Below are 24,000 nucleotides of genomic sequence, written 5' to 3'. Positions count from 1 at the left end.
AGGTTATGCTAGGGTACGTTAGGGTTAGGTTAGGTTACGCTAGGGTACGTTAGGGTTACGTTAGGTTACGCTAGGGTACGTTAGGGTTAGGTGAGGTTACGTTACGCTAGGGTACGTTAGGGTTAAGTTAGGTTACGCTAGGGTACATTAGGGTTAGGTTACGCTAGGGTACGTTAGTGGTTACGTTAGGTTACGCTAGGGTACGTTAGGGTTACGTTAGGTTACGCTAGGGTACGTTAGGTTACGGTAGGTTCAAGAAGACAAAAAAGACACAACAAGATGAAAAGATGCAATGAGTCAAACAAGACGCAAAAAGATGAAAACGATGCAATAAGACAAAAAGACGCAACAAGAAAAAAAAGATGCAGTAAGATGAAAAAGACAGAGCAAGAACAAAACATGAAAAAGACCCAATTAGAAGATGATTACAAACAGACATGGTTAGAAAACAACAAAGGAAACACAATAGGATGTGTTGCTTTCTCTGTTCCACCAATCAGTGTTCTTCAGTACATAGCTCCGCCCCCAAGCATCCTGGATGCTGAAGGAAGTTCATGGGACGTGGACACATGTTAATGAACGAACATTAATTCCAGGTTCAATATGGAAATGAGTGGATGTAAATGTGGTGTGTTTATATTTTCATGTGTTTTAATGTTGATCATCTTTGTTTTTATCGTCTGTTTTTATCGTCCGTTTTTATTGTCTGTTTATATCGTATTTGTTTTAATCATTGTTTTTGTCATTTGTTTTATCGTCTGGTTTTATCATCTTTGTTTTTATCGTCTGTTTTTATCATATTTGTTTTTATCGTCTTTGTTTTATAATCTTTGGTTTAGTCGTCTTTCTTTTCGCAGAAGGGGAACACGGCTCTTCATTATCTGTGTCAGAGGAAAACCACCCGTCTGGTTCCTCTGCTGCTCCACAGGAATGCCGAACGTCCACGTCCACAACAACGTACGTATGCGACAGAATGGTCACAATGGAATGGTCAAGAACATAACAGTCACAACGGAACAGGTCCACAAAGACAGTCACAACGGAACAGTCACAACAGAACAGTCCACAACGGAACAGAGAATGCCACAAACAAAACGAAAACCAACCAACCAGCAGAGAAACAATCAAAAAATACTGACGTTTAAAGCATCGGGTTCAACGCACAAACTAAACAATGACACCAAACACTGTCCAAAAGACACAATAAAACGAAACAGACACAATAGAAAAAACAGACGCAATAAGAACGAAAAAAATGCATAAGATGAAACAGACCAGTAAAACGAAACAGATGCAACAAGACAAAAAAGATGTAAAAAAAATGAAAAAGACACAAGAAGGTGAAACAGACGCAATAAGATGAAAAAGACGAATAAGACGCAATAACACAACATGACAAACATTGTCCTATTATTATTATTATTTTTATATTATTGTTATTATATTATCTTACTGTCCTTTCTGTCCACTTTCAGATCCAAGTGTCTTTCATTGCTTTATTTCTGTCTTGATGTCGTACTTTACAGAGTTCGTCCTAAAACAGACACTTTATTCATATTTCAGACTCATCTGAACAGTTACACTCCAGTGAAATAAATGACCTTTGACCTTTGACCTTCAGGATGGGGAGACGCCGCTGGACATCGCCTCCAGACTGAAGTTCAAGAAGATCGTCCACATGTTGACCAAGAAACAGTGACCAACTGGAGAACTGGAGGACAGTGAACGCACCACGATGCTGTTACTGACATTGTCGTCGGTTACAAGGATCAGATTTAAACCATTAAAACACTAAAGGTTTATTTCATGTTGAAAAAAACAGCAGATTTGTAATGTAAGATGTAAAAAGTAGAGTCAAACTGGAGATAAAAGAGTTCAGTTTTATTATTTTATAGCATTAGTTTTGTGTGAATCATCGTGTTCATTTAATTTGCTTCTAAAATGATGTTTTAAACAAATTATTGTTAATAAAAAAGATGAAATGTGATGATATGTGTCATTTATTACATGTAGAGGATTAACACAAGTAAAAAGTGGTTTTAAAGTGTTTCAGGTTACAATGTTCAGAAGGAATAGTTTTAACCTCCTCAGAACCCAGCTGTGTGTTTTCTGTCCACATTTGTGGACAAGTTCCACAACTGTATACAAAAAAACAGAAAGAAACTGTCCTCCACAAAGGACATTCCATAAAAATTGTAAAAACTGCATCTGAAAAAACTGTTGCTCATGATGTTTCCAATATAGGCACTGATTTAATAAAAAAACAAAAAAAGCTGGTACTTTGCTGACGTGTCCTGGGTCTGAGGAGGTTAAAGGTTAACGTCTGACCACGCCCACTGGGATTCCTGCTGTCATGACTGGACGCTGCACATTGATTGACAGCTGCGTTTGAAGGGAATCTGTCACTTCAATGGGAAATGAAACATGAAAAGAGGAATTTAACACTGTTACTGTTCCATTCAGTCACAGACCACAAGTCCACGGCCGTTGAGCACCTGAACGCATCACGTGAACCTGCGCAGCTTCAGGGCCTCAGAGCCGGTTCCTCGTAGACGGCGGCGGCGCCTCCTAGCTGTGCTCCTTCAGGCAGCTGCAGGATGGACGGGAAAAATCTGCTTGAGGAAGCGGTCCAGACCCCAGATGAAGTCCAGGTGGTCCAGACTTGATGTGTTGGTGGAAGACCAGGTTAGAGACCTGGACCCACAGAGACCGCATTAGAGACACGACTGGATGGAGCCACAGCCAATCACAGCGCAGACTACCACACAGCAATCACAGCGCAGAACTACACACACAGCCAATCACAGCGCAGAACTACACACACAGCCAATCACAGCGCAGAACTACACACACAGTCCAATCACAGCGCGAACTACACCAGCACCGCCAATCACAGTCTTCATATAATCTGTGTATTTGGACTAATATTCTAATACTCTGCCTGTTACTAAATATTTGTATTGGATTGTGTTCCATGTAACAGTCAGGTCCATAACTATTGGGACATCGACACAGTTCTAATCTTTGGCTCCAAACACCACCACAATGGATCTGAAATGAAACAAACAATGTGCTTTACTGCAGACTTCCAGCTTTCATTTGAGGGTATTTACATCCAAATCAGCTGACGTGGTGTAGGAATTACAACAGTTTGTATATGTGCTCCCACTTTTTAAGGGACCAAAAGTAATGGGACAGTTGGCTGCTCAGCTGTTCCATGGCCAGGTGTGTGTGTGTTATTCCTCATTATCCCATTTACAAGAAGCAGATAAAAGGTCTATAGTTCATTCAAGTGTGCTCGTTGAATTTGGAATCGTTCTGTCAACTCTCAATATGAGATCCAAAGAGCTGTGACTATCAGTGAAGCACGCATCATTAGCTGAAACAGCAAAGCATCAGCTGTGGCCAAATCAACTGTTTGGAACATTCTTTAAAAACAAAAGAACTCAGCAGCACCAAAAAACCCAGAAGACCACGAAAACAACTGTGGTGGATGACTGGAAGAATTCTGTCCCTAGTGAAGGAAAAACCCCTTCACAGCAGTTGGTCAGATCAAGAACATCCTCCAGGAGGAAGATGGATGAGTGTCAAAGGCAACAACCAACAGAAGACTGCAGCAGAGGGATACACAGGCTTCAGCAGAAGATGGAAACCACTGGTGAGCCTCAAAAGCAGGAAGACCAGAGTAGAGTTTAGCAAACAACATCTAAAAAAGCCTTTACAGTTCTGGAACAACATCCTATGGACAGATGAGACGAAGATCCACCTGGACCAGATAAGAGTGATGGGAGGAGAAGAGTTGTGGAGAAGGAAAGGAACTGCTGTGATCCAGAACAGACCAGCTCATCAGTGAAGCAGGGTGGTGGTGGTGTCACGGTGGTGGTGTCATGGTGGTGGTGGTGTCACGGTGGTGGTTGGTGTCATGGTGGTGTCACGGTGGTGGTTGGTGTCACGGTGGTGGTGTCACGGTGGTGGTGGTGTCATGGTGGTGGTGTCACGGTGGTGGTGGTGTCATGGTGGTGTCACGTGGTGGTGGTGTCATGGTGGTGGTGTCACGGTGGTGGTGGGGTCATGGTGGTGTCACGGTGGTGGTGTCGCGGTGGTGGTGGTGTCACGGTGGTGGTGGTGTCACGGTGGTGGTGTCACGGTGGTGGTGGTGTCACGGTGGTGGTGGTGTCGCGGTGGTGGTGTCATGGTGGTGTCACGGTGGTGGTGGTGTCATGGTGGTGTCACGGTGGTGGTGGTGTCATGGCGTGGGCATGTGTGTCTGCCAGTGGACCTGGTTCCTTGTATTCACTGATGATGCGACTGCTGACAAAACGCAGCAGGGATGAATTCTGAAGTGTTTCAGCCACATTATCTGCTCATATTCAGCCAAATGCTTCAGAAGTCACTGGGCGGAGCTCCACAGTGCAGAGGACAGTGACCCAAAGCACACTTGCCAAAGCAACCAAAGAGTTTTTAAGGCAAAGAAGTGGAAGGTTATGCAATGGCCAAGTCAGTCACCTGACCTGAATCCCACAGAGCGTGCATTTCACTTGCTGAAGACAAAACTGAAGGGAAACTGCCCCAAGAACAGCAGGACCTGCAGACAGCAGCGGCAGAGGCCCGGCAGAGCGTCACAGGATGCAACCCAGCGTCTGCTCATGTCTGTGCTCCACACCTCAGGCTGGAACCGACTGCAAAGGATGTGCAACGAAGTATTCAAAAGGGAACGTTTGATTTATGAGTGTTCATTGTCCCATTACTTTTGGTCCCTTAAAAAGTGGGAGGCGCATATACAAAATGTTGTAATTCCTACAGCGTTCAGCTGATTGGATTGTAAACACCCTCAATGAAAGCGGAAAGTCTGCAGTTAAAGACATGTTGTCCGTTTCCTTTCATATCCATTGTAGGTGGTGTTTGGAGACAAGAAGATGAGGATTTTTTTCAATGTCCCAACAGTTATGGACCTGACTGTAAATGATAACTGAGTCAGAAAAGTGTTAAAATTGCATTAACTTTTCTTCTTAAATGTCATTTTTTTTCAGGTTATTTCCATCTTTTTGTTTGAAAGGATAGTTTATTTTCCATATTTTCTTCATATAATGTGTGTTGTTCTGCACTAAAACAGATAAACATTGGTGTTGTTTGTGTTTTTATTTCCTGATCTGATCCACTTCAGATCAAAGCAGTCTGAGTGTGTACATAATAATAATAATAATAATAATAATAATAATAACCCTGTTGACTGTGTTCAGACTCAGATCATCTGTAAATAATTCGACCAGAGGACAAACCTGAGGGAGGAGGACGGAGATGTCCTTTGGGTCCGCCAGCGATCATGTCCCCCAGAGACAGAGCAGTAGGAACTTCAGTCCTGGACACGGTACACAGGAGGAGTGGACTGAGGAGAGGAGGAGGAAGAGGAGGAGGAGAGGAGGAGGAAGAGGAGGAGGAGGAGGAGGAGGAAGAGGAGGAGGAGAGGAAGAGGAGGAGGAGGAGGAGGAGGAGGAGGGAGGAGGAGGTGGAAGAGGAGGAGGAGGAAGAGGAGGTTTCAGTGGTCAGTTCAGTGTGTTTCAGTGGGTCAGTTCAGTGTGTTTCAGTGGGTCAGTTCAGTGTGTTTCAGTGGTCAGTTCAGTGTGTTGTTCTTCACCTGGTTGTAATGTTTCATGTTTCCCTTTCACGTCCAAAGTCAAACGCCATCATTTTCCCTCCATGAACGGCCCAAACATGACAACACCGACAAAGTGATGACAACAAACAACACACCAACATCGACAACACAACAACATGAGAACAACACAACAACCATGATTACCTGTTGTTTTGTGTTGTTGTTTATTGTTTTTACTGTTGTTTGTTTGTTGTTTTGTGTTGTTTGTTATTGTTTATTGTTGTTTACGGTTGTTTATTGTCATTTTGCATTGTTTATGTTGTTTATCCTGTTGTTTGTTTACTGCTGAGGCATTCAACCTGGCTCCAGTGGAGTCAGGTTCTGGACGGAGGTTCCTGCTGGACAGTGGGTGGTGTAGACCGGTGTCCGGGTCTGAAACATCCAACCATCAGGTTACACAGACGCTTTCCTGGGTTTTACACATTTTTGGTTCAAATCAACAATATCTACATGAAAAACCTCTTTTTTAAAATTCGTATAAACCAGATTTACTGGACATTCTGAGAGTTGTGAGCCTGTAGCATTAGAACCATGTAACAAACACCTGGGTCTACAGGTGTGTTCTGGGTGTTCAAGGTTTTAAAATGAAATGTTTCAACAACGTTCACATTCAGATAAAACTGTCACTTATTGACAGGATTATCGGCAGAACTTCGCTCCGACATACTTGTCAAATAACAACACAAAAGCCTCCAGATTCTTAAACAAACTGAGGGAAAATATGAAAGTCGAGCCCATTTTCTGAGTTTTTTCTTCAGTTTCTTCATCTGAATCTGGCGGAGACGTTTGCATTACAGACAAAACTGAGGGATGCAAAAACCCAGGGTCACAATGTGGACTTACAGTCTGACTTTCCTCATGATGAAGGATCCTCTGACGACTACCCTAACCCAAACCCAAACCCTAACCCTCTGGCTTTGCTTTCACTAAACTGTCACCTGGTTGAACTGAATCCTTCGACACCTGTGGATGGACTCTTTCATCTCGAATAAGGTGACAGAGGTATTTCTAAAAACTGTTCCACAGGGGGTCTCCAGTTCATTCAGCTCTGGTTCAGTAGAAGGTTAACGTCGACCCTCTTTGCTCATTTTGTCACAATACTGACGAAACATTAGCTCATCTGTTTGGGAATGTGCCTTCAGTCCAGATTTGGGTGTGATATCAGTCTTTTTTTAATTAGAAACTGGATATTTCTCAAAATTCAAAATTGAAGATATTTTATTTGATTTCTTTATTAATGATCTACCTGTTAAGAAACTGTTTATTCTTAATCTCATTCATTATTACAAATTTCATGTGCATGCGAGCAAATTTACCAAACAGAACTTTCAATCCTACTTAAAATCCTACTTGGACACTCTTAACTTTTGCACTAACTCTAAAGCTGTGAAAGCTAAAGCCTTATGTAATGCATGTTAAGTTGTACTTTTTTTCTTTCCTTCTTATTCGTTTGCTTTTATTTATTTATGTATTGAATTACTTGACCTATCTATGTATTTTTATTTAATTTCTTCCTGCCTCATCTTGAGCTTATGTTTATTTCCATGTTTCTGTGTTCTATTTGTACACAGCATTATGTAAATAAAGTTTTGGAAAAAAAAAAAACAACCTGTGGATGGACTCGTATCCCCTTTAATCAGTAAATATTCATGTTGGTTGGATCTGTTTATCTGTATAGTGGCAGAAAATCCAGGTCATTTTTGCATTAGCTAAACTTTCATGTCGGTTCAAAACCAGAACATGTGAAACAAAAACTGTCGTATGTCACAGCCGTCGCTGTTTTCCCATGAATGCACTGAGGCCCAGTAACGAACCATGTTAATGTTCTTCTCGGTGAAGCCGCAGAGGACGAGAAGATGTTGACACACAACTCACTGCCCATATGTTTCCCACAAATGTTCTCAGCAAACCACTCGATCATGTAGCTCTGAGGAGGAAGTCCCTTCTGACCGAAACAGATCCTGGAAACCGAGCACAGGACCATCACAAACCCATCAGTACTGTCACAAACCCATCAATACTGTCACAAACCCATCAATACTGTCACAAGGCAAGTTTATTTGTATAGCACATTTCAGCAACAAGGCAATTCAAGGTGCTTCACACAGGACATTGAAATAAAAGAAACCATTTAAAACATTATAAAGAAACATGTAAAAGGTGAGTTAAAAACAGTAAGTAAGCAAAACACCACATAAAAGTAAAAAAAAATACAAAACCACACATATTAAAGTAAGAGTTGCAGTGCAGAGTTTTAAAAGAGAATATAAATTTAAAAAGTCAAAAAGCCTTTTAGTCAGCGGCAGCAGTGAACAGGTGAGTCTGGAACCTGGACTGAACAGAACTCAGACTCTCAGCAGACCTGATATTTTCTGGTCGTTTGTTCCAGATATACGGAGCATAGAAACCGAACGCTGATTCTCCATGTTTAGTTCTGACTTTGGGAACACAGAGCAGACCTGCACCAGACCACCTGAGTGGTCTGGATGGTTCAGACTGGACTAGAAGGTCTCTGATGTATTTGGGGCCTAAACCATTCAGTGCTTTATATGCTAGCAAGAGAATTTTGAAGTCTGAGAGACAGGGAGCCAGTGTAGAGACCTGAGAACTGGACTGATGTGGTCCACTCTCTTGGTCTTAGTGAAGACTAGAGCAGCAGCATTCTGGATCAGATCACAAACCCATCAATACTGTTACTGTCAGTGACTCGTTGGCGTGTTAGTGGTCATGTGACTCACCCAGATTGCGAACTCTGGCAGGATGGACAGTTTGGTCATGGGGCTACTCGTGAACGCTACGGTTGCCACGGGAGCCAAACCGATGAACAGCTTGATCTTACTGGCCAGTTCAGGCAACGTGGAGAACGCCATGAATGCTAGGAAATGGGACGACAGAAGGGTGTTACCATGACGACATAAGGGCATTACCATGACGTGGTATCCGGCCGGGCGCTAACGGACGAACGGCGGCGGTAAACTTTACCGATGGTGGTTCCCTGCGAGTGTCCGATGTAGAAGATCTGCTCCTGCTCGGTGGTCTTCAGGATGTGGTCGATGACGGCCGGCAGGTCCTTCAACGCCATCTCGTCATGACTGCGAGCACATGACATGTCAAAGCCCCGCCCTCTCTGTATTAACTAATGGGGTCAACGAGGAGGCGGCCGGTCTACCTGAACCTCCAGAAGTCCACCTGGTCCGGGCTGAGCGTCCGGTGTTTCCTGGACCAGGTGTTTCCGCGGCTGTTTCCCAGCCACACGTCGTAGCCGGCGTCGGCCCAGGACGTATCCCAGACTGCAGTTGGGCAGGTTGGTGATCCAGTTACTGCCGGCCGCCAGGAGGCCATGTTGGAGGAAGACGGCGGGCCTCGGACCTGCACGACCCACAACCACAAGACCGAATTTAACTGAGAGGGATTTTATTTAGGGATGGAAACGAGTTCAAAGCAGATTTATTTAGAACTGGACTGAAAAAGACAGGTTTACTTCCGTTTTTTTTTCTGTTTTTATTAAATAACCTTTGACTTCACTCTGAATTTAATGAACATTTATATGATCAGTGAATTAAATATAGAAAAGATAAGATTTACACTGAAAAATACAAATGAATATGAATAAATAAGATAAGAAATGAGAATAAATGAGGAACGGTTTAAGCATTAGGCCTTTAAGGGTTAAATCAAACACATGACATGTGTCAGTACAAGAACTGATTCATCTGCTTAGATGAAGTAAAAGTACACAGGTCCAGGCTCTGTGATGGTTCCATCTGCTGGTTCCATCTGCTGGTTTATGGTCTGTTTAGTTCCGTCTTTTCTGTCCTTCAGTCTGGTTCTGTCTTACAGGTCCATCTCACCTGAGCGGTGTTCTTGAGTCCGTGTGGGATCCGGTTGACGGTCAGAATGTACCCGTCCTCCGTCAGCACCTGGTGTTCCTCTGCAGGGTAACCCCACCTCCTGATGATCTCCGACTGGAGAACGAGGCAAACACAACCAACACTTCAGTTCAGACACAACGGCCCAGTCCACTTTCAACACAATTCACAAACACACACGTAATGGAGACCAAATATGGACACTAAACCGGACAGCTGAGCTTTGGCAGATCCTAAACATTGAATGTCAGGACGGACGCACCAACAACCAGGTCCTCAGTCGTGCAGAATTTCAGTTCAAATCAAAAGAGCAGCAGTGACCACAGAAACACACAAATGGACAGATTTACTTCAGAAACAACTGAATCATGTGATCGTCTGTTTAATGTCGTTTCAGTGTGTTATAGGTCGCATTTCTGTGGTTTGTGGTTGATAGTGGTAAACGGATGTCCAAAGCCCATGGAACAGAGATGGTTCCAGAAGCTGACCACATGGAGAATTCTGTCCCAAACAAAGTTAGAACATCAGTTTATAGTGACATCCATGACCGATGATGACGGAACAGGTCTGGAAGGGTTGGACCATTTCAGAGAGGAATGTTTACACCACTACCCTTAGAACTGGGTTTAAGGGGGAGGGATAAGGGGTGAGGGTGAGGGGGAAGGGGGAGGGACTGGGCCAAAATGACAGACAGTTGGACCACCAGCAGCTCAGTCATCCATAAAGTGGTGGATCACATGGTCATCAGATACTGACACCACTGAAGAAGAAGTCCACAGAGCCCCAGCAGACGGTTATGATCCACAGTCATGTGACCTGTTTTCAGACACTGAAGAGGACATTGGACTTAGAGAAGAGGAACAGAGAACGAGCCCCAGTCACATGTCACATGTCCACCAGGGGACACCCATGTGGAAACGCTCTGAGAGGACGACGAAGGAACAGAACAACATTCAGTCCAGACACGACCCGTATTTACATCATCGTCAGTTCAACTTAAATAGATGAAACGTACAAAACAGACGTCAAAGACAGAACAGACAGGAAACAGGAAGTGAACCCCTTCATGTCACTGGCTGAATCATCTTTGCACTGTTTCATGACAGTGAGTCCACTTTGTCCTTTTTAACACTTCCACATCAAACATGTGACGTCAGTCCAGTCTGAGGGTTTAGAGATAAGAGACTGGAGCCAACGCTGCCTGACAGACAGAAGAGAGGGTTAAAGGAACCCAGGGCACAGTCTGACCTCATACCAAGAACGAAGGTCGAAACCAAACAGTGACTGACAGAGTTCAGCTATCAGAGGGGGCGGGCTTAACACACCCAGAGTCACATTCTAATCTAATGTCAAACCAAAGCAGATAAGGATACAAAGGGTTCAAGGGTCAAGGGATAAAGGGTCAAAGGGTTCAAGGGTCAAGGGTCAAAGGGTTCAAGGGTCAAAGGGTTCAAGGGTTAAAGGGTTAAAGGGTCAAAGGTTCAAAGGGTTCAAGGGTTCAAAGGGTTAAAGGGTCAAAGGGTTCAAGGGTCGAAGGGTTCAAGGGTTCAAAGGGTTAAAGGGTCAAAGGGTTCAAGGGTCAAAGGGTTCTAGGGTCAAAGGGTTCAAAGGGTTAAAAGGTCAAAGGGTCAAAGGGTTCAAGGGTCAAAGGTTCAAGGGTCAAAGGGTTCAAGGGTTAAAGGGTCAAAGGGTTCAAGGGTCAAAGGTGAGTCGACATCAGCTAAAAGGGTTCAACTCACCACGTTCATGTGCACTTCAGGGTCCAGCCTCTGCTGTAGTTTAAGGGAGTGTCGGTCCAGTCCTGGAGGTTTGGTCTGGACGAGACCAAGCAGCGACGCACACACCAACACGCACAACATCATCACCCTGAACGCACCCTGAAGCACCACGAGTACACACAGGCAGATCATGTCACACTTCTAGAATAATCTGAGTTTTATCAGGTCCTTTTACTGTGAAAGGCGCTGTGCCGTTACCATGGAGACCATGTGACCCATGAACAGAGAAGGGTTTATGGATCTGAGCGGAACTAAAACACTCAAAACACATCTGATCCTGTTCACACTGGACTCTGGATTTATTATTGATTCTGATGAAATAAATGAACATGAACATTCGTCTTAATAATAAAGTTTTGTAGTTCATCATCTTTAAACCAAATTTCTTCATCTGTTTTTACTTCTTTCTGTTCATTTAATGACTGTTTGAATCCGTTTTGGTCAAGTTTATGTCAGTTTCTATCAGATTAACACTGTGTATTACATGGTTTTATCTGTTTCCATTTCTGTCTGATCTCATTTCACTCATTCTTCTGTTTTAAAACTGTAAAAAAAAAAAAAAAAAAAAGATAATAATAATAATAATAATAATAATATAATAATAATAATAATAATAACTCTCGTTAAAACGTATTAAATCCAGTTTTATTCTTGTTTCTGTCTGTTTTAAACAGTTTAATGTATTTTTATTCCTTTTCAAACTATTTGAACTATTTTTTCTGTCTGGTTTTCAGGTTTTTCCTGTTGTTTCTGATCCGTTTTCAATGGTTTAAAGGCTGTTAATATGTTTTTCTCTTACTTAAACATCATATAAGTCATTTTCTGTCTGTTTCATAACTTATTTCTTTGTTTAAAACACGTTCGCCGGTTTTCACTCTGTTCTAACTCTTTATTCCACATTTAAAACTTAAACCATCACATGAACACTGAGTTAAACTGTGTATTTCAGGTTCCGATCTGTTAATAATCAGTTAGTAACAGATAATAAGCGGATCGATCAGTGATCACTCACCTCTGCAGAGCCAGGATCAGCTGATGATTTCGCTCAAGCAACCGGAAAAGACATGAAGTGGACGTCAGGGGGAGGGGCTCCCTCTGATTAGTCAGCGCTGGGTCTTTGTCAGTTAAAAACTGACCAATCAGCGAGTTTCTAAAGCTCTAATCATGAACGTGACCGGAAACGTTTCTAAAATATCACAAAATAGTAGGAAAAAATGAAAATTAAGAAAACAGTAAAAATAAATAAATTAAAATAAAAGAATGAAACGTTTCCGGAAACTAAATTTCAAAATAAAAGCACCAAACGTCAAACTAAAGACTGTGTATCATGAATGTCTATGCTGTGTACAACATTAATATACACTTATTCTGAAGTGCTGACCGGATGTCACGTGGTCCACAGGTTGTTAGACTCCGGGTTAAACTCCGGGTTACTTTTTTGTTCGGCCCTCGTCGTCCAGCTGTTTTATAACAGAGCCGCTGACCGGACGGCTTCGACCCGGGAATTCAACCCGCTTTACCTCCGCAGTTAGCCGGGCCCATCCGTGCTAAAGATGTCCCGGGTCCTGATAGTCGGAGCGGGTCTAACGGGCAGCCTTTGCGCATGTCTGTTGAGGAGGGAGCTGCAGAATAAAAGTTCACATCGAGGTTTGGGACAAAGCGCGAGGCTCAGGTGAGTCCAGCAGAAACTCACCTGGAATAAATGAGGTTTAAGGTTTCAGCATCTACTGACGGAGGAAAAACACAAGTCAGACAGAAAATAAAGACACGTTGACAAGAAAATCCACATCTATGAACTTGGGCTGTAGAAAAAAACCCCCAAAACAACATAAACTGAACAAAGTGACCCCTTTTCTCCTGGTCTGTTTCTGTCGGAAACAGTAAGATCACCTGACCCAACACCTGAGCGGAAGGCATGCAAACCGGAAGTACAAATGACTGGTGTTTTATTGAATTCTTTATTTTATTTTGGGAAAGATTCGTTACTTTTTGCTAAATGTGCAGGAAAAGTTATGGAATAAACCCCGAGTCTCAGGTGAATAGAACAGAACTCCACTGAGACTCCATGGGATTTATTTTGATATAGACTTTATTTTTCACAATTTTTTCCAAACATAAAATAAAAACAGCTGTTTCACAAGTAAATACACCAGATTAAACAGACCAGTGAACGAACAGGCACAAAGACAGATGACTGAAAAATAAAACACAAGTACAATTTAAATGAGATTTCGTGTGAGCATGAATGTATAAACCGACTGAATATATAAACTGACTGAATGTATAAACTAACTGAATGTATAAACCGACTGAATATATAAACTGACTGAATGTATAAACTGACTGAATGTATAAACTAACTGAATGTATAAACTGACTGAATGTATAAACTGACTGAATGTATAAACTAACTGAATGTATAAACTGACTGAATGTATAAACTGACTGAATGTATAAACTGACTGAATGTATAAACTAACTGAATGTATAAACTGACTGAATGTATAAACTGACTGAATGTATAAACTGACTGAATGTATAAACTAACTGAATGTATAAACCGACTGAATATATAAACTGACTGAATGTATAAACTGACTGAATGTATAAACTAACTGAATGTATAAACTGACTGAATGTATAAACTGACTGAATGTATAAACCGACTGAATATATAAACTAACTGAATGTATAAACTGACTGAATGTATAAACTAACTGAATGTATAAACCGACTGAATATATAAACTAACTGAATGTATAAACTGACTGAATGTATAAACTGACTGAATGTATAAACCGACTGAATGTATAAACTAACTGAATGTATAAACTAACTGAATGTATAAACTGACTGAATGTATAACCTGCTGTACTTTAGTGAATGTCCGTCTTAGTTCCACCTGTTTCCATGTTTTCACACATATTTGAATCTTGTCTGTGATCTGAGGTGAATCCTTCAGTGTTTCTGTTCAGCTCTGTGTGTTTGGACTGAACTGGGACAGAAACAGGTTCAAACTGACACTCAACTCAACCTTCTGACATGTTTACGTTCTTTCTGTGTCCTTATCCTTGACCCTGATGGACATGACCTTTTGACCTCTTGTGTCCTCCAGGACGGTCGCATGTCCACCAGTCGTCCTCCTGACGCCTCGTCCCACCGGCGGATCTGGCGCTCAGTACATCACCGCCACGCCCTTCTAGCCCAGTCACACAGAAGGTAGGACTCAGCTGGAGAACCTCAGCTGGTGAACCTCACCTGGAGAACCTCAGCTGGTGAACCTCACCTGGTGAACCTCAGCTGTCTTAAGGGCTTAAATGTTTGTAGTTTTTACACAGAGCTGCTGAACGCGGCATCCTGAAGCCTCGGACTGTCTATCGAAGGTCTACAACACAAAGCGACAACAGGAACTACATAACGCCACTGGGCATGAGCAGTGTGGTCAACACTTCCTGTCTCAGTCAGGTGAGTACTTCCTGTTCCTGGTGCAGAGTTTTTCAGTCTTTATTGGTACTGTTCAGTTTTGGGTCCAGGCAGTTGACCAAAGTAGTTTGAGTTTTATTACATGTAGAATACATACAATAAATAACATAAATAGAATTACTAGCATAAATAAAATAACTAGAATAAATAATGTTGATTCAGATTTTATTGATTATTTTTCCTGTTCGTGTTTAGATGAATGACTGGTTTTTAGTTTGAGTTTTTCAGGTTTTATGTTGAAAATCTGGATTTATTTGAAAGAATGAATGACTAGTAAGAGAATCTTTCTGTTTCAATGAAATCAAGTTTCTACAATAAAACTGTATTCGATACATTAATATTAAACCTGGTTCTAAAGTTTAGATTCAACTGTTGAATTTATTTTAAGAATTAATGAACAGTTAAACAGAATTAGTGACACAACCACCTGGAGACTGATAGAAGACTGGACACAGTACTAGACACGAGTGGACACATCACTGGACACACGAGTGGACACAGGACTGGACACATGTCACATGTCTGGACACAGGACTGGACACATGTCACATGACCGGTCCATCCCATCATGAACCTGCTGTCTGTTCCATTTATATTGATCCATAACTAAACCAGTAAATGTTCTGAACTGCAGGTTTGTTCTTTAAAGGAGGCGTCACTGTTCATTTAGTCCTTGTGGTTCTTCAGTTCTACGCTTTAGAACCGGGTCAGGAGGATAGTAGATAGAAGCCAGTCTTTAATTGGAGGATGTCAAAAGCTGACAGGAAAAAGTCCAGAGTTTGTGAAACTGAAGGATATGAAGAATAAAATAGTGTCATCTTCATAATTAAACAGTTTTTATAAAGATCATTTATGTACATGTGGAAAATGACCCGTGGACCCATGTGGGAATCCCTGGGGAACAACTTCTGCTCATTTACTCTACTGTTAGAATCAGAGGTTATTGGTTCGATTCAGAGTTCGTAATAATAACATTTTAATATGATTATACTGTAACATTTGATCCTTAACTGTTTCAACGTAACTGAATAAATGACTTTGTGAGTCGTTTTTACTTGAGGACAAATCACTAAACGTATTAACAAAGACACGACCCCTGACCTTTGAACCCTTCTGTGGGTTTAGCCCCTCCCACTCAATGTTCTCCTTCCACTTTGTTCCAGGAGCCAATCTGTGTTTTGATTGTCATGTGACGGCCTTTACCGCCGTGGTGCTTCATGGGAGGTACAGAGGAAGCAGGGAGACAGCAAGACGTTTGATGCCGTTGTCCTGACGATGCCTGTCCCTCAGATACTGCAGCTGCAAGGAGACCTGGGAAACGGTGACGTGGTCGGACGCCCCACTTTCTTTACTGTACCTTTAAATGTTCTTTTTGCATTTTGACGTTGATCAGAGCTGCTGCTGTCATCCCTCTGTCTTATATCACCACTCTGACTGTTGCACTGCATTATGGATATTTACTGTATGGAAGTTTCCAGATGTTTGATGCTGTTGTTTTGATCCAAAGTTGGATCCATGTGACTTTGTGAACACACTCTGTTTTAGAACGCCATTTTTTTGTTCTATTCTGTTCTGTTCTGTTCTGTTCTGTTTCTAGACTAAAACAGTAAAACCACTCATCACTTCCAAACATAAAAGTCTGTTGAAGGACAGAAGAAACTACGACTCCCATGGTGCCTTGCACCGAAGGTTCAGGTTCTTCCTGTGGAGTCGGTTTGGTTTGTCATTGAGCTGCAGTGTGACGTGGTCTGAACCACAGGGGGGCGACAGCAGCTCTGAGTTCAACCCATCTGCTGCGGCTTGTCTGATTAGTTAGACACATTCACATCATAAACCTGAGACGGTCCTGAGGGCGTGTCCCGGAGGTGTCACATGTCAGAGGGCGGGTTTTTATTTTGACGAGTCACAGGTCGATGCAGTGTCTGATGTTAAGTCACTTCTCTGCTCTGTGATTGGCCGGTGGTTTGTTACGCATCTGCAGACCTGTGTGTGTGTGTGTGTGTGTGGTCGTCTTGGCGACAGCAGCGTCTTCGTGTGTGTGTCTGAGATAATGATGTCATATTCAGCCGCTCTGATTGGCCGACAGAGGACAGCGCCCATTTCCTCCTGCGCACACACACACACACACACACACACACACACACACACTCACTGAGGTTATTATTAGATGAGTGTGTGTGTGTGTGTTTCTGTGGCTGTTGAACATGAAGCCTCACCAACATGAAACCAGAGATGATCCTGGTCCACGTTCACATCCAGATGGTTTCCGTGGCAACCACCACATCTGTGTGTGTTTTCTGTGAGCTGTACTTTTGATGAACATGTTTTATCCTGATTTCACCGAATAGTTTAAAGGTTCCCATTTTAACCCTTTAACTCCTGATTACAGGTAAAGGTTCACGTATTGAACTAAAAAATAACAATATTAAACTCATAAATAACATGTTAAACTAACAAATAACATTAAACTAATAAATAACATTAAATTCATAAATAACATTAAACTCATAAATAACATAGTAATCTAATAAATAGCATATTAAACTCATAACTAACATGTTAAACTGATAAGTAACGTGAAACTCATAAATATGTTAAACTCATAAATAACATGTGAAACTCATAAATTACCATGGTAAATGTAGTGTACATATGGAGAATGGCAGTAGACCCAGTTTGGATCCCTGCGGCACACCTTTGTAACTTGTTTATTTGTTCAGTTCTTCAGCTACATGTACATAATGAACACTACTGTAAATGTGCCAGTGTTAGCGCAAGGTAATTTTCAACTTTTGTATATTGGTAGATATTAGCAAGAAAAACTATATTAAAATCAGCGAAGAGGAAGTAAACGGAAAAGGCAAAAATACACAAACTGGTGGAACATTTTAGTGTTTACGAACTCAGGATTACAGATTATTTTACACAGGTAAAAAACGAAAGGTTAAATGTCACAAAAACATAACATGAAAGTTTAGCGTTCTCATAGCTGAAAAATCTGTTGACTAGATTTACAAGATAATTTTCCAGATGGCGATTGGCTAATGCAAATGTATGACATCACCTGTTTGTGTGAATCTGCTGATTTGGAACCAACAGTGAAACCACCACAAAACATTAAAGTGACTCTGAAACTGCACTAATGTCTGATGTTTGTGTCATTGTCCTGTGTTTGGTCCAGTTCTGTCCGTCCAGCAGAGGTCACACCTGGACACCGTCGTCTACTCATCTCGATTCGCCGTCGCTCTCTTCTTCTCTCCAGACGTGGTGTTGAACTTCCCATGGGCGGCGCGGTACGTGTCCGATAACCAATGCATCCGCTACATCGCTGTGGAGCCTCGCAAAAGCAACACAGGTCAGTTCAACCTAAACCCCAGTTTAACCAGAGTTTAAACCAGAGTTTAAAAGGCCTTAAAACAGTCAGTACAATAGTGGTACACGGGCACGAAAAGGTGTTTCATTACTCACCGGACAGCGGAGGTAAAGGTGTTTAATATACTCACCTGGACAGCGGAGGGTTAAAGTGTGTTTAATATACTCACCTGGACAGCGGAGGGTTAAAGTGTGTTTAATATACTCACCTGGACAGCGGCGGGTTAAAGTGTGTTAATATACTCACCTGGACAGCGGAGGGTTTAAAGTGTGTTTAAATACTCACCTGGGACAGCGGAGGGTTTAAAGTGTGTTTAATATACTCACCTGGACAGCGGAGGGTTAAAGTCTGTTTAATATACTCACCTGGACAGCAGACGGTTAAAGTGGTGTTTAATATACTCACCTGGACAAGCGGAGTAGGGTTTAAAGTGTGTTTAATATACTCACCTGGACAGCGGCGGGTTAAAGTGTGTTAATATACTCACTGGACAGCGGCGGGTTACAGTGTGTTTAATATACTCACCTGGACAGCGGAGGGTTAAAGTGTGTTTAATATACTCACCTGGACAGCGGCGGGTTACCTCCTGTTTTGACGCTGTCTGTGCAGATGCTCGGGCGTCGGTCCGTCCCTCGTCGTCCACACCAGCGTCCCCTTCGGTGTTGAACATCTGGAACAGGAGAAGGATGCCATCCAGCCAATCATCTATACAGGAGCTCCACAAGCTCCCTCCCGGTCTACCTCAGCCAATCAGCATCAAGTGTCAGAAGTGGCGGTACTCTCAGGTGAGCGGCGGCGTTTGGTCACATGTTGGACATTCATTGGAGCATTTGATTTCGACCCCGCACCCTCCTCGTCCTCCTGCAGGTGCAGACCTACAGTGCCGGACTGTCGGGTCACATGACCGTCCTGGAGCGGCCGCTGCTAGTCTGTGGCGGCGACGCCTTCAGTCACTCCAACTTTGATGGCTGTGTGGAGTCTGCACTGAGCGTGCTCAGAGTGCTGACGGCGTCGCTGTGACATTAGCGAACTCATTTGTGGACGCTCTTCTATGTGATGTTTGAATCTGTAGCTGAGGCTTCATTAAACCACATCCTCACCTGAGTCACCTGTCTGCTGCCTCTGTACCACACCCCACCTGTGATGTCATAGGCTCCACCTGTGTCCACTCACCACCTGGTTTTCTGGGTCAAATGGAACATCCACAGTTAAAGTTCCCACCTGGTCCAGGCTGAGGGTCTACCGTGGACCCGTGCCTCGGGTACCAGAGTCCATCTGTTCTACCGTGGTCATGAGAACCTGCTGAAGACTCAGCTCCATTTGAACCAGTCTCATGAATATTCAACTGTTAATCTGCCGGACTCTGATTGGCTAACAGCTAGCCAATGAGAGTCTGGCTTTTCTGTTGCCTACTGTGATGGTTCTGCTCCATCTTCAACTGGAACTTCTAGTGAAGCCGCTGTTGAACTCACCACAGATGAAGTCACTGTGTTCAGTATGTGAGGAACACAGTTAATCTGAAGGATCGTGTCGTTCCAAAACTAAACTGAACCCACTGGATCTTCAACTCTGGGTTCTGGGCCAACATGTGCGTTGTTGAAGTTCAATACAAGAACAGTTGACGTTCAGCCGTCCCTGCTGTATACGAAAACTGTCGCGGAGCCAGATTAATTCTGTGGGCGTGGTCTCACCTGGGCGTGGACATGAATATTAATGAGCTCAGGCATTAAGTCGTCACACTGACCAGCTTTACTAATTGACCGGATTTCTGCGTCTGTTTGTTTTCGGTTGTCAATAACAGACAGAGGTAGAGGTTCATTTACATATTTACTACAAAACACAAACACCTACGAACACATTTAAAAATACAAGTTAATAAAGTTTTAATGTGGAAGGAACCCTTAAATAAAGTATTAACGCTACATTTTAATTCAGCCTGAATCTGAAAACAGTTTTAAAACAGCCTTCACATGTTCTGGCATCGGCTACTGTTAGCTGGATGGCTAATGTTAGCTACTATTAGCTGGATGGTCAATGTCGGCTACCGTTAGCTGGATGGTCAATGTCGGCTACCGTTAGCTGGATGGTCAATGTCGGCTACCGTTAGCTGGATGGCTAATGTTGGCTACTGTTAGTTTACTAGCTAACATTAGTGTCAAATAGTTCTCTGGCTAATATAGTGTACTGGTAACGCAATGACCAATGTAGCTGTTAGCACTGTTCAGCTAGGTGTTCTCCAGTTGTTCCTCAGGTGTTCCACAGGTGTTCTCCAGGTGTTCTCCAGGCCTTGGGTGCATGTGCACGTATGCTTTGATTTCCAGTGAAGAAGCTCCTTCTTTCCTTCCTTTTGATCTTTTTATAGCAGCAGATAAGACAGAATTAGTTCCGGTTTGGTGCCCCACAAGGCTTGTGTGTGTGTGTGTTGTGTGACCTAATTTTTCCTCTCCAGTCATTCGGAGCGCGCTCAGTACTGCTGCTGCAGTGCATTGTGGGGGAAGTGACAATCATTTCTTCCAAGTCATTGGTTCGATCTCACTCACAGGACCTAGACCTGGTCTGGACCCGGACCTGGACCTAGACCTGGTCTAGACCCGGACCTGGACCTAGACCTGGTCTAGACCCAGACCCGGGTCCCCACATCCAGAGTTCATTATCTGAACTGTTTATTCATCAACAGGTTGAAACAGAAGAAACTAGAAGCACTCGGAGAGCACAGACCTCCGCCAAGGCTGATCAGTGCCCCCCCCCCCCGCCAAGGAGGTTATGTTTTTGCCAGGGTTTGTCTGTGTGTTTGTCTGTCCGTTAGTGTGCAACATAATTCAAAAAGTTATGGACAGATTTTGATGAAATTTTCTGGTCTGCGCCCCCCCCCACCCCCGATCACCACCAAAATTTAATCATTTCTTCCTTATCCCATTTCCAACAAACCCTGAAAATTTCATCCAAATCTGTCCATAACTTTTTGAGTTATGTTGCACACTAACGGACAGACAGGACAGACAAACAAACCCTGGCAAAAACATAACCTCCTTGGCGGAGGTAAACATCAAAATGGGAAATAAATCCATAAAAACCAGGAGTGAAAGGTTTATTATTAGGATTAGGAATAGTATATAGTCTTTGTTTTTAAAATGTAAAAGTTGTTCTATTTGTATTCAGATGAACTGAGTTTGGTTTTATTTGTTGATTTAATTTGAAGGTGTTTTTTCAGACTGGTCATTATTTCCTGTATTGATCCACTGACATTTAAAGAACCAAACATAAACAGCAGGATTTAAACGTTCACGACCCAACCACAAAAATAAAACAAATGAATCAAAACCAGGATGTAAAATAACCAGTTCAACAGTGACAACATTTAAATAAAAACTACCACTTATTTAGTTCAGTCTACTTCAGTTATTCCACAGATTTGAATCCCTTATATATAAATCTACTTATTGATCAGAATATCTGACAAACAGTAAAAGTTAATCAATTATTGATACGTACAAAATTATAATTTCACCTCTGTTCATTTTCTTTTATTTTCTACATTAAATAAACTCAATTGAATGTAGTTTGTTCTGTTTTATTATTATTATTATTATTATTATTCTGAATAAATGTATGAATCCAGTCTGTACTGGTGGAACTCATGAACCCTTTGATCCTGGTCACATGTCTTCCTGGTGTTTGTCGTGGCTGGAGCAGAGGCTCATGGGAGTTGGAGTTGTACAACATCAGCACCACATCAGCTGTTTATAAATAGTTTATTCACTTTGACAGTGTTTGATTTCATTATAAAACAAGGAGGGAAAGAATCAAGACACAACGGGGGCAGAGGAACGCTGGTTTCCATGGTGACACAGGTAACCCACGGTTACCAACCCACATGGTCCGTTGGTCGAGTTATGACAAAACACAAAAACCTGATGACATGTGACGATTGAAATGAGGAGAACGAAGCCGAAACCGATCCGTTCATCGATTAATCGATCGGTGATTCATCCATCGACTGAAACCAGAAGGATTCAGACGAACTGACAGATCCGTTTTGAGTCAACCCGTCCATGTTTTGGTTCCAAGCTTTCGTCATCAGTATCTTCTGGGTCTTTGTCTTTGGTGTGATCGACTTCATCGTTTTCACAACAAAAGCAACCGATCGATTAATCGATTTGGACCATTTTTTCAAAGACCGTTCTGGTGGGTTTTGGATCCTGGTTTTAAAAGCGTCAGTGTTTTTTTCGTTTCTTTCACCATCAAGGAAGCGACGCCTGAACGTTCAGCGACGGCTTCGTCAGTTTAAGGTTTTAAAGTCTGACGTTCTCGTTCTGAGACCTGAACAGGTTCTGGTCTGTGGAACCGACCCGGTTCATGTCAACGACTGTGAAACGGACCCAAACCAGGAACGAGTCGATCACATGACCTGACCGTTCAGCCAATAGAAACGCAGACTGAATCACAGACATGTGATTGAATCTAAGGCAAAAACAGACCGAACCAGAACCGGAACCAGTGAAGCTGAAACAATGACATTATGTTGAAGGATCAGAAGAACTAGAGCTGATCTGGACGGGGTTCAGGTCTGGACCACATCTGGAGGTGGTCTGATCAGGACTCTGGATCCAACAGAACCGGGTCGACTCAGAAACGACTCATGACTTCAAAACCGTTTGTCGAGTAAGAACTTCACCGAATGTGACTAATTTTCACTTCAGTGTGTAAGAACACCTTTGTTTTGATAATAATCTGTTCCTTTTTCTAATAACGACCTGAACACGATCAAATAAGGAACAAATTTACCTGAAAAAGAAACACTGCTCGGTTTAATCTGTTCAACTGAAGTTAAATGGACTCAGATCTAGTCAAACATCCCAACTAAATGTCAAACCTTCTGCTCTTTACATTGATCTGATAAATGTCTGAATTAAATAAACGAGTTAAACAGCGTTAATGTACGTTCAGTCAAATTCAAGTCCTGTCTGACAAGTTTTTATTCAATTTGTCTTTAGTTCACAGACAAAATATTGAAGGGTGAGGCTTTGGTCAGATTTACTTCTTAAAAATAATCCAAATTAAGGCTTTTTTTAAAATACCATTTATCTCACATTTGTACGACAGCGTATTAGCACCACATAAGAAAATAAACACACCTGACACGAAGAGAATAAAGTCGTAAAATATCCAGATGAAACCTGTAATTTACCAGAATACAGTCGTACCCACTGGTCTGATAATGTAAAACTGGAACATTTTCTGAGGTTCTACCGTCATTTGGGGTTTACGCACAAATGATAAATACTGAGCCTATTAGCCCTGCCCACCATCAACACATTAGCATTAGTCGTCCGCTCCAACAGAAGTGAAAGTTGATGCTTCGTTTGTTGCGTTCGCTGTAACTGGAAACTGTCATCAACAAGGATTAAGGTTTAAGATTTATAAATGAGGACTTTTATCGCAATATTGAGAATTTAGTTTCAAAATATTGAGTTTAATCTCGTAAAAGTACATTATTTTCGTTAAATTGTGAATTTTTTTAAACTATGACTTTATTCTCATATTATGGCTTTAATCTGGAAATATTACAATTTCATTCTCATAAAATTATGAGTCTTTTTGTATTCGACTTTATCGTCATAAAATTCCGAGTTTTATCTGGATATTTTACTCTTGTAAGTGACAGGTGTTTTTATTTTCTTATGTGGCCTTAATACACCGTCGTGCAAATGCACAGATGTAACTGTAAAGGCCTAATGCACTGGTTTTACCGCAGAAACATAAAGACCATGAAAAAATGCATCTGTAAGCAACAAACGCCAGGTATTAGACTGTTCAGGTATTAGACTGTGTTCAGGGCTG

The 24,000-nt window shown here is 42.2% G+C and overlaps 2 pseudogenes; one reads left to right on the top strand and one right to left on the bottom strand.

The window, feature by feature from the left end:
- Positions 1–2,582: 2,582 nt before the first annotated feature.
- On the bottom strand, positions 2,583–12,371 carry LOC115410419 (lysosomal acid lipase/cholesteryl ester hydrolase-like; annotated as a pseudogene).
- A 428-nt stretch (positions 12,372–12,799) lies between these two features.
- On the top strand, positions 12,800–19,263 carry LOC115410783 (renalase-like; annotated as a pseudogene).
- The last annotated feature ends 4,737 nt before the right edge of the window (positions 19,264–24,000 follow it).

The sequence above is a fragment of the Sphaeramia orbicularis genome, chromosome 19 (genome assembly GCF_902148855.1).
Source record: "Sphaeramia orbicularis chromosome 19, fSphaOr1.1, whole genome shotgun sequence".
NCBI lineage: Eukaryota > Metazoa > Chordata > Actinopteri > Kurtiformes > Apogonidae > Sphaeramia > Sphaeramia orbicularis.
Note: the sequence above shows the minus strand (reverse complement) of the source record. Positions and strands in the feature narration are given on the sequence as shown.